The sequence below is a fragment of the Suricata suricatta genome, chromosome 5 (genome assembly GCF_006229205.1).
Source record: "Suricata suricatta isolate VVHF042 chromosome 5, meerkat_22Aug2017_6uvM2_HiC, whole genome shotgun sequence".
NCBI classification, from domain to species: domain Eukaryota; kingdom Metazoa; phylum Chordata; class Mammalia; order Carnivora; family Herpestidae; genus Suricata; species Suricata suricatta.
Window position 1 is genome coordinate 19,541,087 of NC_043704.1, and position 15,345 is coordinate 19,556,431.

Consider the following 15,345-nt stretch of genomic DNA (forward strand, 5'->3'; position numbering starts at 1 on the left):
ATAAAACTTTTAGAAATTAATAAAAATTTTGAAAACTAAAAACATTTGTAATATTCAATAATCTGATTAGCTTAAATTTCTTTTAGACCAGTTTTTATAGGAAACAACATTTGAGAAGAGTGGTAAAGAAATAAGGCATGAAAGAATAAAGTAGCAATTTTTACTGTTAGTGTATAGTAGTTCTTAAACTCTCAAAGAATGGAAAATGGCAAAAGAAAAATCTACTTTAGAGTGAGGTCATAATGATATGCAGAATGTTACCAAATTGGATTCTGCTTATTAAAGTTTTAAGACTATAATCCTGTGGACTTTCTCAGAAGCAGAATTCAGCATATGATGGTTGTTTCATATTATTTGTACATATATCAATGTGTAAAGACATCAAAGCAAAATCTGAAAATAAATAGCAAAGTGTAAGAATACACCAATGTCTGACAGGATCTTTTTCCCATTATAGAAACTATATGACATCCATAACCTATTTAGAGAGTTATTTAAGCAAAAATTATACAGACATGCGCATATACATACACACACTCACATACACACACTCACACATACACACACAGACACACTCACACACGCACACTCACACATACACATGCACACATACCACTATTCTTTTCAAAAATTGTTTTATATTCTAGGGGCACCTGGCTGGCTCAGTTGGTAAGAGCATGCAACTCATGATCTCAGGGGTCATGAGTTTGAGCCCTGTATTTTGTGTAGAGATTAGTTAAAAATAAAGTCTTTAAAAATTTTTAAAAACTAAAAAAAAAAATTTGTCTTCGATTCTAAAGTTTCTCAAGATCAAAATACTATACAATGTTACTGCCCTTTCCTCTAGAGACTAGATAGTAAGACAGTTCAGAGTATGGATTTTGAAGCTAAAATACTCAAGTTTAAATCCTGACTCTCCCATTCAATTGGTATGAACTTGGGAAATTTACTTAATGTCTCTATTTCTCATATGCGAAATGAGGAAATTATCTATTCCATGTAGTTAAGAATTAACTTTGAAATATGAAAAAAGTAGTCCATAAATATGAATATTGTTGTAATAACAGTAACCCATTTAGTTCCCACTCTGAAATACTGTTAGAAATTTAAAAATTTTCATTAATGATGTAAAAAAGCCATAACTGGTTTATTCTCTTTTTCCAGATACTACTTATAAGTAGTATCACAAATGATGGGCTTTCTCTAAGCAAGCTTTGATTTGTTATTTTCTACGTTCAATGTTAGCTAATTCATTCATTTAATTAGTTATTTAGACAGGGAAAAATCCCAGCAAATAAAATTTAAATATGTTCAATATTAATAAATCTCTACTATCCACACATGAATCAAATTATTTTAAGACATAAGTTCTTTCTAAAATTGCTACACTATAATTACTAAACTTTAGATTAAAATATGTTATCATTCTTTCACAACTTATCAGTTATTCATATGTTGGATAATGTCTTCCTAAGGCAGAAGAAGAATTATAGGATGGGTCTGGATTACATAGTTAATCAATACTTCAGTTTTGTTTTGGTTTTTAAATCAATCATTTTAAGATATGGTGATGTCTAAATTCTATTTGCAGTAGAAAATACTGGTTCTAAGTGGACTATGAAAAGTCAAACATATACATATATTTCAATCTCTAGACAACCACTATATATATATAAAGAAATTATATAAAAATATAGTTGAAACTAGAAATGAACAACAGGTGGAAAGCTGGAAATTTTATAAGCATGTGCAAACTAAGCCAACACACTCTTAAAAAAAAACAATGAGTCAAAGAAAAAATAAAAACTGGAAATAAAAAAAATCTCCAAACAAATGAAAATAGAAACATAGCACACCCAAACTGATAGTATGCTATAAAAGCACTGGGATACCTGGGTGGCTCAGTTGGTTAAGCGTCTGACTTCAGCACAGGTCATGATCTCGTGGTTCCTAAGTTCGGGCCCCGCCTCAGGTTCTGTGCTGACAGCTCAGACCCTACAGATTGCTTCGGATTTTATATCTCCCTTTCTCTCTGCCCCCCCCGCCACTCACACTCTGTCTCTCTCAAAAATAAACGTTAAAAATTTTTTTTAATTCTGAAAGTTCATAGTGATAAATGCATCTATTGGGAAAATAGAAAGATCTCAAATAAACAACATAACTTTACACCACAAGGAACTAAAAAAAAAAAAAGAACAAACTCAGACCGAAGTTAGCCGAAGAAAGGAAATAAAAGTCAGAACATAAATAAATGAAATATTGGGACACTGGTTCACTCAGTGAGTTGAGTATCCGACTTCAGCTCATGATGGTTAATGGGTTCAAGCCCCGGTCAGGCTCTGTGCTGATAGTTCAGAGCCTGCAGCCTGCTTCAGGTTCTGTGTGCCTCTCTCTGCCCCTCCCCAACTCGTGCTCTGTCTCTCTGTCTTGGTCTCTCAAAAATAAATAAATGTTAAAAAAAATTAATAAATGAAATGAGATCAGAAAACAAAATTAATAAAACTAAGACCTAGGTGTTTTGAAAAGATAAACAAAGTCAACAAATTTTTAGCTAGACTGAGAATAAAAGAAGACTCAAAAGAAAAACATTAAAAATGAAAGATGAGACAAAAAATGACACCACAGAAATACACAGCATCTTAAGAGAGCATTTATTATGTACCATTGTGTCAACAAACTGGATAACCTAGAAGAAATAGACAAATTCCTAGAAATATAGAGTATACCAAGAGTGAATCATGAAGAAATAAAAATCTGATCAGACCAATAATGATCAGAGATTGAATCAATAATCAAATACCTCCCCTAATAGAGAAACCCAGGACCAGAGCACTTCACCAATAAATTCTACCAAACATCTAAAGAAAAATGAATGCAAGTTCTTCTCAAACTCTTGCAAAAAACTAAAAAGGAAGAAACATTTCCAAATTTATTTTATGAGGTGAGCATTACCCTGATGCCAAAGCCAGACAAGTACACTAAAAGACAACTATAGATGAATATTCTTGATAAACATAGATGCAAAAATGCTCAACAAAATATTAGCAAACTGAATTCAGCAGTACATTAAAAGGATTATACAGTATGATCATGTGGGATTTATCCCTGGAATGCAAGAATGGTTCAAAATATGCAAATCAATAAATATGATTCACTACATTAATAGAATGAAAGATAAAATCATATAATCATCTAAGTAAATGCAATAAAGGATTTGAAAATATTTATCCTTTCATAATGAAAACTTAAAACAAACTAGGTATAGAAGGAATATACCTTGGGGTGCTTTAGTGGCTCAGTCGGTTCGGCATCTGACTTTGGCTCAGATCATGATCTCATGGTTTGTGGGTTCGATCCCCATGTCAGGATCTGTGTTTACAGCACAGAGCCTGGAACATTCTTCAGGTTCTGTGTCTCCCTCTCTTTCTGCCCCTGTCCCACTTATGCTCTGTCTCTCTTTCAAAAATGAATAGACATTAAAAAAAAGATTTTTAATAAATAAGTTTTAACAAAGAAGGAACATACTTCACCTTAATAAAGACCATATATGGCATGGGTGCCTGAGTGGCTAAGTTGGTTAAGAGACTGATTTCAGCTCAAGTCCTGATCTTATACTTGTGAGTTCAAGCTCCACATCAAGCTCTCTGCTGTCAGTGCAGAGCTTCCTTCAGATCCTGTTTCCCTCTTTCTCTCTTCCTCGACTCGTGTTCTCTCTCTTAAGAATAAATAAACATTTAAAAATAAATACAGACCAGGAAACCTGGATGGCTCAGTCAGTTAAGCATCTGATTCCAGCTCAGGTCATGATCTCATGGTTCGTGGATTCAAGCCTTGCACAGGGCTCTGTGATGACAGCTCAGAGTCTGGAGCCTGCTTCAGATTCTGTGTCTCCCTTTCTCTCTGTCTCTCCCCCACTCGCACACTGTCTCTCTGTCTCTCTTTCAAAAATAAACATTAAAAATTTTTAAATAACACTAAAAATAAAAATAAAAAAGACCATATGTGGCAAATCCACAGCTAACATCACATTCAATAATGAAAGATTGAAAGCTTTTCCTTGAAAATCCAAAACAAGACAAGCATGTTCATTCTCACCACCCTTCTTTGACACAGTACAGTAAGCCCGAGCAAAAGCAATTAGGCTAGACAAAGAAATAAAAGGCATTCAAATTGGAAAAGAAGAGGTAAAATTGTCATTATTTGTAAATGATATAATCCGACACATAGAAAATCCTAAAAATTCAACCAAATAACTGTTAGAACTAATCAATGAATTCTGCAAAGTTGCAGGATATAAAGTCAACATACAGAGATCAATTGCATCTCCATACACTAACAAAAAAATCTGAAAAAGAAATAAAGACAAACATCTCATCACAATTACATAAGAAAAAATATTTAGGAGGAAGTGGGCGACATATAGAGTAAATATTGTAAGACATTGACAAAAAAAATTTAAAAGACAAAGAAATGGGAAAATATCTCATATTCATGAATTGAAAGAATTAGTATTGTTAAAATGTCCAATCTACCCAAAATTGTCTATAGATTCAATATAATCCTTAACAACATTCCAATGGCATTTTTCACAAGAATCAAAAAAAAATCATACAGTTTGTATAAAATCACAAAAGACCCAAAGTAATTTTTAGAAAGAATAACAATGTTGGAGAAATTATATTTCCTGATTTCAAACTATACTACAAGGCTACAGTAATTAAAACTGCAGCATACTGGGATAAAAACAGACACACACACCAATGGAACAGAATAGAAAGCCCAGAAATAAATCCCCACGTGTACAGTAAATTAATAATGGACAAGGGATCCAAGAATGCTCAATGGGAAAAGGAGAGTCTCTTCAACAAATGGTGTTGGGAAAACTACATAATTGCATGCACAAAAATAAAACTGGATGCCTATCTTACACCTTTCACAAAAATTAGATCAAATGGATTAAACTTAAACATGAGAGTAGAATGGTGGTTATCAGGGTCTAGAGGATAAGGAAATTGGTGCAATGTCATTAAAGGGTGACTTGAAAGTAGAAGATAAATAAGCTTCAGAGATCAAATGCACAGCATGGTGATGATAGTCAATAATACTGTATTAAATACTTTAAAATTGGCAATAGACTAGATCTTAAATTTTCTTATCACAAAAAAGAAATCATAATTATCTTATGTACTAGAGGGTTAATTAAAGCTACAGTGGTAATCACATTGCACTATATAGATGTATCAAATCAACACATTGTACACCTTTATTTTACATGATATTATATAAATTATATCTTAAATAAAAAATACAGTAAAAGATACAACAGATAAATTAAAATGAAACATTAAAATATTCAAATAAAATGAAAGGAAAAGGGAAAAAGGAAAGGGACACAAAGGAATAAAAGGAATAAAAGAGGAGAAACAAAGTTTTAAAAAATAATAAATGGAAGAGCTAAACCCAAATATATCAAAAATTCTATTAAGCATAAATGGTCTAAATCCACCAATTAAATGACAGAAATGGTCAGAATGGATATTTTTAATGGCCCAACTATATCTATAGAAACTATTCAAATGTAATAAACTATGCAGCTTAAATGTTGGTTTCTAGAAGTTGGCAATTCAGGGGAAATGGGGAGGTGTTGGTCAAAGGACACAAATATATGGTTATGAGTAACTTCTAGGGCTTTAATAAACAGCATAGTAGCTATAGTTAACAACACTGTTTTATATACTTGAAAGTTGGTAAGAAAGTAAATCTTAACTGTTCTCACAACACACAAAAAAGTGTTAATTATGTATAGTGATGGAGGTAAGGTATTAAGCAATCCTACTGTGACAATCACTTCCCATATACATCAGTGTGTCAAATCATCACATTGTACACTTTAAATTCCTACAGTTTTATATATCTCAATAAAGTTGGGGGGGGAAGCCCTTTTCTTACAAACAAAAGAAATAGTTGACAGAAAGTCAGCAAGGTCATAAAAGAATTGCCCAATGACATCAAACAACTGTAATTAAGTGACATTTATAAAACATTCAGAACAATAGCAGAATAGGCAGTCTTTTAAATGCAATTAGAACAGTTAAAAATAGACTAAATCTTGGCTAAAATAAACCTTAATGAATTTAAAGAATTTAAATCAAAGTATGCTCTCAGAAAGTACTGGAATTAAACTGGAAATAGCAGAAATACAACAGGAAAAACTCCACATATTTAGAAATCAAACAACAAACTTCTAAATAATCCATTGGTTAAAGAAGAAATCTTTAAATTATAAATTATAACATGATTTAAAGGTGAACAAAAATGAAAATACATGTTATCTACATTTGTGGAACACATCTAAAGCTGTGTCTAAAAGGTAATTTATAGAAATAAATGCTTATGTAGATAACTCTAGCTTTAAAAATCCCAGTATATAAAAATTTCCATTACCATAGTTTAATTAAATAATATCAGCCCCCCATAACATTGTTCAAATTTTAATTACTACAATATATTTACTATGAGTAACTGCATGAAGTATAAACTTCACTTCTAGTTCTTCAGTCCAGAAATCATTACATAAATAACAGATATGTATTATGATAGGGGACCAATCAACTACTTCTTTCAAAGTGTGTCAATGATTGGTCACTGTACATCTATTCAGTTCATGCACATACAGCAGAAAGTATAACTGCATTGTCTCCTTGTCTCCCAGTGACAAACCCATCTGGCACTTTTAAAAATGTACAATCAAGAGGCGCTTGGGTGACCCAGTTGGTTAAGCGTCTGACTTCAGCTCAGGTTATGATCTCGCAGGTCATGGGTTCCAGCCCTCCATCAGGCTCTGTGCTCAGAGCTGAGAGCATGGAGCCTGCTTTGGATTCTGTATATCCCTCTCTCTCTGCCCCTCCCCTGCTTATGGTCTCTCTCTCTCTGTCTCTCCAAAATAAATAAGCATTACAAATTTTTTTTAAAACTAAGTAAAAATAAAATGTACAATCAAAAGAGAAAACTGGCCAACAAAGATGAATTTGCAGCAAAAAAATAAAGTAAAATTTGAATCCAATATAAATGGAATTAGAGAAGAAATCACTGACCATGGAAATGTTGACAGTGCTGCCATTCAAAAGGTCTTGAATATGCAGCCAGAGGAATTCAGTAAAGGTGAATGCATTAACAGAAATGAGGAAAGTGGTAGTGAAAACAGGATAAAGATGCCCCAGAAGAAGTGACAATGACAAAACTTCACATTAAAGGAACAATAGGAAATATTTCACAGTATTTGAGGTACAAAGGATAAACTGTTGGAAACCAATCCCAACTGAGAAAGCAATGAGATAAACTGTCAAAGCATAGATAAGATGCTTGCTCTAGTTGTAAATTATACTGCAGGAAGTTCACAGTACTTTTATTGCATTTTGAAAAACACTTCAAATTCCCAAAATTCATAATGTCTTAAATTATGGCCTATTAAAAATAGTATAAATTTCATTTTTTTCCATTTGCCAGCCACTTATAAACCATAGTAAGAGAGATTTTAATGTACTTATCAAAAAAATGTTAATAGTCATGAAGAATCAAAAATGTTCCTATTGATTATTAAGATTACTTTGAATGGGTTGACCTTACGTGGTCATTTTTTAGTCCAAGCACTACCAGGATCACTTGTATCAGAGAAAAAGGAAAGTCATAACTCAATAATATAAGCTCCCACCTTCGATTACAAAAAGGAAAGCAAAACAGAACCAAAGCAAGTATAGGAAAGAAATAATAAAAATGAGAGCAGAAATTAACAAAACAGGAAATAAAAGAAGGAAAAACTGATAAAGCCAAAAGTTCTTTTCTTAGAACAAAAGATCAATAAAACTGATACACCTCTAGTAAGTCTGACAAAGAAAAAAGGAAGATAGAAATTACCAGTATAAGGAATGAAGGAGATTTTGTCATTACAGACCTTGCTGACATTAAAAGAATCCTAAGATTATACTGCAAACAATTCTGTGCACATAAATGAGACAACTTAGATGAAATAAAACAAATCCTCAAAAATTTATGCAAAATAGTCACCTAAATAGTGAATAGAAATAGACACCTAAATAGTCTTATGCTTCTTCAATTTAATTTCTAGGTAAAACCCTTTTGAGAATGAAATATACAAATGTACATGATTTCACTAGTGAATTCTATCAAACATTTAAAGAAAAAATAACACCAATTTAACACAATCTCTTCCGATAAAGAGGAAAGGAGGGGATATACCTCCTGATGCATTTCATGAGGCCAGTATTACCTTAATATCAAAACCAAAGAGAGTGGGAAAAGAAAACGACAGATCAGTATCTCTCATGAGGTAGACACAAAAAGATCCCCAACAAAATAACACCAAAACAAATCCAGTAATATATAAAACTAATATACCCTGACCAACTGGAGTTTGTCCCAGGAAAGCAAGGTTGGTTCAACATTTAAAAATCAATCAATGCAATCTATCATGTTAACAGCCTAAAGGAAAAACAAACAGAACAAAGCAAAACAAAACATGATCATATTAGCTGATGTAAAAAGATTTGACAAAATTCAATATTAACTCATGATAAAAAACCTCAGGAAACTAAGAATAGAATGAGGTTTCCACAAAATGATAAAGGGCATTGATGAAAAACCTACACCCATATAATACTTAATGGTGGAAGACTGAACAAAGCTAGGCTGTCTACTGTCGTCACTCCTATTTAATATTACACTGGTAGTCCTAATCAGAACAATAAGGGGTGTGGGGAGTAGGCAGTCAAATAGATCATACGGAAAAAATAAAATTGTCTCTACTCACAGGAAACATGATTTTCCATGCAGATAATCTCAAGGAATCTACCAAAAAAAAAGTCAACATACAAAGCTCAATCATATATTCCCATTTACTAATAATAAATGATAAGCAATAAAAATGATTTCATATACACATTTACAATAATTGCAAAAAAATAAAATCTATATTCATTGATTGCAAGACCTATCACAGTAAAAATACCAACTCTGGGCCAGTGAATGTACATATAAAACACAGTTGCCATCAAATCCCCAGTAGGATATTTTGTTGTAGATATGGACCAGCTGATTCCAAAATTTACATAGACAAGCAAAGTATTTAGAAAAAGAATAACATATTGGAAGAATCACAATTGTTAGGCCAACAATAGAAAAATACTATGGTGTTGGTGGAGAGATAAACATACACCCAGTTCAATGGAACAGAATGGAGTTTAGAAATAGACCTCTACGGAGATGGCCAATTGATTATCTCCCCCGCCCCACCAAATCCTCTGTGTTCTACCTATCCTTCCCTTTCTCCTCATAACCCCTGGCAACCACTGATACTTTTATTGTCTCCACAGTTTTGCTTTATTGAAGAATGCGATATAATTGGACTCGTAAAGTAGGTAGCCTTTTCAGATTGGTTACTTTCACTAATAATATGCATTTAAGGTTCGTCCATATCTTTTTATGGCTTGATAGTTCATTTCTTTTCAGCACTGGATAACTGTCCATTTTTTAGATATACCACAGGTTACATTTCCATTCACCTACTGGACATCCTGATTGTGTCCATGTTTCACCAATTATAAATAAAGCTGCTATAAACATCACTATACATGTATTTATAAGGACATAAGTTTTCAACTCCTTTGAGTAAATACCAAGGAACATAGCTGTTAGATTGTATGGTAAGAGTATGTTTAATTTTATAAGAAACTTTCAAATTGTCTTCCTAAGTGTCTGGACCATTTTTCATTCCCACCAGCCATGAATGTGAGTTCTTGTTGATCAGTTTCTATACCAATGCTATTCTCAGTGTTTTGGATTTTGGTGTGAACTGGTATCACATTGTTGTTTCAATCTGCAATTCACTAATGACCTATGATTTTAAGCATCATTTCATATGCTATTTGCCATCTGTACATCTTCTTTGGTAACGTGTCTGTTCAAGTCTTTTTGTTGTTGTTTAATTCAAGTTACTTAACATACAGTGCAGTATTGGTTTCATGAGTGGAACCCAGTGATTGATTGCTTACAGACAACACCCAGTGATCATCCCAACAAATGCCTTCCTTAATGCCCATCACCCATTTATCCCATCCCCCCACCCACTTCCCCTCCAGCAACCTTCAGTTTGTTCTCTGTATTTAAGTCTCTGTTTTTATCTTATTTTTCCTTTCCTTCCCCCATATTCATCTGTTGTGTTTCTTAAATTTCAAATATGAGTGAAATCATATATTTGTCTTTCTCTAACTGACTTATTTCACCTAGTCTAATACACTCTAGTTCCATCCGTGTTGTTGCAAATGGCAAGACTTCGTTTTTTGAGTGTCAGGTAATATTCCACTGTATATATATATATATATATATATATATATATATATATACATACATACACACACACCATATCTGCTTTATCCATTTGTCAGTCGATGAACATTTGGGCTCCTTTCATAATTTGGCTATTGTTGATAGTGCTACAATAAACATTGAGGTATGTATATCTCTTTGAACCAGCATTTTTATATATCCTTTGGATAAATACCTATTAGTGTAATTGCTGGGATACAGCATAGTGCTATCTTTAATTTTTTGAGAAACCTCCATACTATTCTCCAGAATGGCTGTACCAGTTTGCATTCCCACCAACAGTGCAAAATGGTTCCCCTTTCTCTGCATCCTTGCCAACATCTGTTGTTTCTTGAGTTGTTCATTTTAGCCATTCCAACAGGTGTGATGTGGTACCTCATTATGGTTTTGATTTGTATTTCCCTGATAATGAGTAATGTTGAGCATATTTTCATTTGTCTGTTAGACATTTGGATGTTTTCTATGTAAAAGTATCTATTTATGTCTTTTGCCCATTTCTTCACTGGATTATTTATTTTTGGGGTGTTGAGTTCAATAAATTCTTTATAGATTTTGGGTACTAACTCTATCCAATTTGTCATTTGCAAATATCTTCTCCCTTTCTGTCAGTTGCCTTTTAGTTTTGTTGATTGTTTTCTTTTTCAGGTCTTTGAACTATTTTTTGAAATTGGACTATTCATTGTTTAATTGCTAGTTTTAAGAGTTCTTTGTACAGTTTGCACAACAGTCCTTTATCAGATATATATTTTGCAAATATTTTCTTCCAGACTAAGGCTTATTTTCTCCTTCCCTTGAGCCAATGGATTTTTACAAAAGTGCAAAGGTAATTAAATAGGTAAAATATAGTATTTTCCACAAATGGTTAAAACAATTGGACATATATAAGCAAAGCAAAACAAAACAAAAACAAAAAATATAACCTCAAAATTAACTTAAAATTTATCACCAATGTGCATATAAATATAAAACTTTTTAAAAATAGGAAAAATCTTCATTTCTTCAATTAGGCAAAAAAATTCTTAGGTATTATACCCAAAGCATGATTCCTACAAAAGAAATTATAAATCAGATTTCATCAAAGTTAAAATGTTTCCCTCTTAAAAGACACTGTTAAAAGAATGAACATATAAGCTATAGACCAGAAGAAGTTATTTGCAAGTCACATATCTGACAAGGATTCATATTTAGAACATACAGAGGAGCTTTTAAACTCACCAGTAAGAAAACAAACAATCCAATTAAAAAATAGCCAAAAGATGTGAATGGACATTTCACCAAAGAGGATACACAGATGGCTAGGAAGCACATGAAAAGATGCTCAGCAATGCTTATTAGCCTCTAGGAAAATGCAAGGTAAGACCGCTGGAAGATAACACCACATAACTATTAGAATGGCTAAAATAAACAATACTGACAGTATCAAGTGCTAACAAGGACACAGAACATCTGTATTCTTTTTTTTATAAAAAGTTTTTTTTGTTTTATTTATTTTTGAGAGAGAGAGAGAGACAGCGTGAGCAGGGGATGGTCAGCAAGAGAGGGAGCACAGAATCCAAAGACATACTCCAGGCTCTGAGCTAGCTGTCGGCACAGAGCCCGACGTGGGGCTCGAACCCACAAATTGTGCGATCATGACCTGAGCCGAAGTCAGACACTTAACCAACTGAGCCACCCAGGCGCGCCCATCTGTAATTATTATATACTGTTGGGGAGGATGCAAAATATAGTAAAGCCACTCTAGAAAATAGCTTGGCAGTTTCTAATAAAGTTACATATACTTATCATATCATCATTATGATTCAGCAATCTCATTCCTGAGAATTTACCCCCAGAGAAAAATAAATGCATGTTAGTACAAAAATCCTTACACGAATATTACAGCAGTTCTACTGGTCATCACCTGAAGCTGGAAACAATCCAAATGTCCTGCAATAGGTAAATGGAAAACAAACTGTGATACATTCTTAAATGCAGTAGTACTCAGCAGTAAAAAGGAAGGAGCTATTTATATATCAAACAACTTGAATGAATCTTACAGGCATTATGCCTAGTAAAAGAAGTCAGTCTCAAGTTTACATACTATATGATTCTATTTATATGACATTCTTTAAGAAACAAAACTATAGTGACAGGAAACAGATAAGTATGACTTTGTACAAACAGAAATCAAGAGAAGTTTTTTTTTAGAGTGGTGAAATTGTTCTCATCCTGATAATGGTGTGATCATACAAGTTAATTCATGTGTTAAAATCTATAGAACTATACACCTAAAATAGTCACCTTTCTGTTCATTTAAAATTTTAAATTTTTAAAAGTTAATTCTTAGAAAAGGCAATGTTGGGTGAACTCATTTTATGATGATTTTATCTTGAGATACTTCTTTGAATAATTATTTTTATATATTTTATATTCCTACACATTTCTCTTCCAATTTTAATCATAAATCATTGTTTTTGCCTCTTTTTTTTTCCTGCTATTAGTACTTGTGGCATCGGCCACTCTTGAGCTATTTTAGAACTCTTTGTCCTTACATTTTAAAGAAAGCAGATATATGGGGCCAGGGCGGCATTCTTCAACTTTTATGACCATGGGAATCTGATAAGATGTGTGACAAAAAAGAAGATTTCTTATCTTCCCCCTCAGAAGTCATTTAGGAGATCCAGATGAGGCCCTTCAAAATCACCACATGGTATGAATGTGGGAGTTCCACTGGTGGTTTTTTGAAAAGCACTGCACTGGAGGCATATAAAATAAGAAAATAAGAACTCCTTCAGTTCGTTCAGAGTCTCCCCATAAAATGACTCATTGAGCCTGGAAATTGGTAGAACACAACATTAGTCTGAAGAACTTCGCTTGTTGTAATCTAGAAGGTACTCGTAGATTTGCCTATGAGAGTATAAACATCATGACTGATATCTGAGTAATGTACTGGCTATTTGTTGGAGATTGGATTTTTGAATGCAATATTTTAAGAGTGTTAACCTAATATGAACATCTCCTATAACTTTCACAAAAAATGGATCAAGTTTTTTTTTCACAAGAAAAACAGAATCACAAATTGTACTGTCCCCAAGGATTTAACCACAAGTTACAGATGTGCATAGCAATATGTAAAAAACAAGGCAACAGCTATTAACAATGCATTTGTTTAGCTTGAGCCTTATAAAACGAATATATTTGTGTGTGCATATGTGTATCAGTATACATATACAAACATATACATGCATTATATACATATGTGTATATACATGTCTATACATACACATTTATATGCATATAAATGTTGATAATAATTCCAGGTATTATGTACATTGAGCTAACTGCTTTGTACTTGTTTTCTTGTTTCAACTTGGAAGGAATATATTATTATATTGCCACTTTACAGATGAATAAATCAAGGGCCAATTAAAAAACGCTTATTCTATTTAATTATGTTAATTTTCTTGTTTCATATTGTAGTACAGTTATACATATATCATTCAGTGTAGGATGCTGGATAATGGGTTCAAAGGATTATAGAATCCCTCAATTATAAGCAGATTATAGAATCTACTTTTGGAACTTCTTTTAAGTCTGTAATCGTTTCAAAATAGTTAAACTTTGCTGCATCCAAATATTTGAAGGCTTTCTAAAGCTACAATAGGAAAGTATGAAGAACTTGTCTTACCTTCCATAATTGTCTCTATACCTCAAACTAAAACTTAGAGACAGCTTTAGAAAAGAAGTCCTATATGAATCTTGGGGTAGGAGAAGGGCAGGAGGAGTAAACTGAATACCAGTAAGAGTCCTTGGCCTCAGTGCCATTGAGTCTTTGGATCTCTTCAGATGATTTCATTTGCAAGTAATAGAGGATCCAACACAAACTCACTTAAAAAATAATGCACTGGCTTATGCAGTCTAGAGGACACTAAAGCTTTCTGATATGGTTTGTTAAGGACTCCAGACTATTCCTCTGTAATCCTCTGAGATCTGCCAATCCTGATGCATCAGCTCTAGCTTGAGACTGGCTTTCCTCATAAGAGCAGGATATCTGCAGCAGTTCTAGGCCTCATATCAAGACACCACACCATCCAGGAGAGATGAGGTTTCCTCTCCCAAGTTCTGAATAAAGGCCATGGGATTCACTCTGATTGGAAAAAGCCATGTCATGTGACACTCCTGAATTAATTATGGAGACCAGGGTACTACAGGCTAAGCCAATTATACTTCTGAAGCTGGAGGTCATGTCAATTACCTAAGTAGTTCAAAAAGATTTGTGATTTAAAGAGAACTGTGTACTGATCTATTCTTGTTTCACTTAATAGCTGACTGTTTCCAAATATGGTTGCAACAGGGCTCATCCTGGTTTTTCTTCAAATGTCATCTTCACATCACTTCCATCAAGCTGTAGTGCCCATGTCACCCTTCCTTTGAAGCTGGCTGGAACCTCTGACTGTCTTATCCAAGAGTTTGGCAGTAGGGAGGTAATGTGACTTTCAAGGCTACGTCACAAATGCCATCCACCTCAGCCTTGACCTCTTGGGGTTTTGGTTCTTGACAATCAGTTACCACGTTGTAAGGAAGCCCAAGCAACCTGAGCAAAGGTATCCCTTCCACACAGAAAACCTGAAGGCCGAACTTCCATTAGGATCTCCCTTATACACTTTCCTCATACTGTGTACTTTTCTTATAGACCCATTCAAACAATAGTGATCTATCAATTAGTTACTTGAATATCTATTCATTCACAGACATCTTCTAGAATTCAATTCCAGGAGGACATCAACTGAGTCTGTCTCAGTTGTCACCCGTGTGTAGCTAGAAGCCTGCCATATTATGGGCAGTCAGCAAATGGCAACCGAATTCAAGAAACAATAAAACTGCCAAGCAACTGGTAATACCTCCCTTCAGGTATTTGACCATAAGGATGAGGTAAAGCTCTTCCTGATGATTCAAAGGACCTAC

The 15,345-nt window shown here is 33.5% G+C and overlaps 1 long non-coding RNA gene across 2 annotated transcripts in view; it reads right to left on the minus strand.

The window, feature by feature from the left end:
- Positions 1-15,345, minus strand: part of LOC115292595 — a 39,797-nt gene that overhangs the window by 19,307 nt on the left and 5,145 nt on the right. Inside the window, exons 2-3 of one of the 2 annotated variants that reach the window (XR_003909048.1) lie at positions 12,270-12,327; positions 8,828-8,865 (exon numbers count right to left, since the gene is read on the minus strand). This is a non-coding gene — a long non-coding RNA (uncharacterized LOC115292595). The remainder of the gene's footprint in view (positions 1-8,827; positions 8,866-12,269; positions 12,328-15,345) is intronic. The other variant, XR_003909047.1, reaches the window with a different exon arrangement.